Source organism: Odontomachus brunneus, unplaced genomic scaffold (genome assembly GCF_010583005.1).
Source record: "Odontomachus brunneus isolate Ranch 3 - 2012 unplaced genomic scaffold, Obru_v1 Obru_scaffold_426, whole genome shotgun sequence".
Taxonomy (NCBI): Eukaryota; Metazoa; Arthropoda; class Insecta; order Hymenoptera; family Formicidae; genus Odontomachus; species Odontomachus brunneus.
The window spans coordinates 29,655-31,168 of record NW_022639876.1 but is presented as its reverse complement, the minus strand read 5'-3'; positions in this window follow the sequence as shown (position 1 = coordinate 31,168).

Genomic DNA, 1,514 nt, shown 5'->3' with positions numbered 1-1,514 from the left:
TAGCGCCAGACTCGGCAATAAACACGTGGTAATTGTGCGCTCACTTTCTTTTAACCGGAACGGTACCTCCGCTTCCTCACTGACGTCTACCACCTGACCGTTCGCGGTCCGGATCCGACAGCCCTGGTCGCGGGTCGTCGGCAGCTCCAATGCGCGGACGATACTTATACCCTCGCGCCCCAGGATCGTCCTATTGGACCCGGTGTCCACTAATGCGCGTAACGGCAGTTCACCAATTGTCAGTGAGAGATAGCGGAGTGGCGACAGCTCGCGCGCCCCGAAAGCGCTGTACGATAGCGCTTCGCCTATCGTTCCCGGCAGCGAAACAGTACGGGTCTCTGGAGGAGTTATAGAAGTAGTAGCGACCCGACCTACTGACTTCTCTGCCCGTTTCCCGCGCACTTCGGACATGACTTTACGGTGTGACATTTCTTGCCACATCGGTAGCAATGCACGCGCGGGGCCTGAGGACAGTCGCGCGCGAAATGTCCCTCGCTGTCACAGTTCCAGCAACGTCGACTTTTCGCCTGACGCTCTGGACGCGGTGTCGCATTCGCTGCGGCGACCTCGGCAGCCTTCCCCCCCAGTTCCCGACGCGTCCCCGCCGCTTCCGCGCGGCTTCCCACAAGCGGCGGCACGAGAACTCGCCCCCGACGCGCGGCGCGTGGATCGCGACTCGCTCTCGCGCTCCCGATTTCTCTCCGCGCGCGGCTCCTCCGAGAGACTCATTTCCCCAATATCCACCATCGCGACCATTGGCGAATTTCGTGCGGACCTCGGCGGCGGACGATAAGCTAAATCCGGAAAGACGGATCTTTCCGGAGGCGGGGGGGGGGCCCGATATTGTCGAGCAGCGATGTAGCTCCGCTCGACCCTCGTGGCCAGATGCTCTAACGCGTCCAGGCTATTCACATCGTCTCGATGTACCGCGATCTGTAACTTCGGCAACATATTTCGATGAGCATAATTTAATTGCTCATCTATTCCCCACCGCGGCTTCAGACGATCAAACAACGCGCGCATGCACGTAATAAAGTCGGCTACCGGCTCGTGTTCACCCTGAGTGTGTCGCATGATCTCATCGCGGAGCGCAAACTGGAAGTCGGGGTCACCAAAACGTGCTCGCAACGCGGCCTCGAACTCTCTCCACAAGCACCATTGCGACTGTTTCGCACGGAACCAATGCAACGCGATCCCCGACAAGAAAAATGGTAAACATTTGAAAAGCGCGTCGTCGTTAACCGGCACGAGATCCCGTCCCTCCTCGATTCGGAGAAGGAAAGCCTCAACGTCCTCCCCGCGCGTCCCCGCAAATTTTAGGTTCCACCGCCGCATGGTGTTATATGCATTGGCAGCCGACGAACCTCCTCGTACGCGCGGCGTCGGCTCAGGTGTCCGAATTCCGAATTCTCCTGGGACCGATCCCCAGGCGGCAGCTCGCGGGTAGCCAGCGCGTGTTTCCACGACGTGTGGCTCGACAGCTCGCGGGTAGTCGACAGGCGTCTCCAGGACGT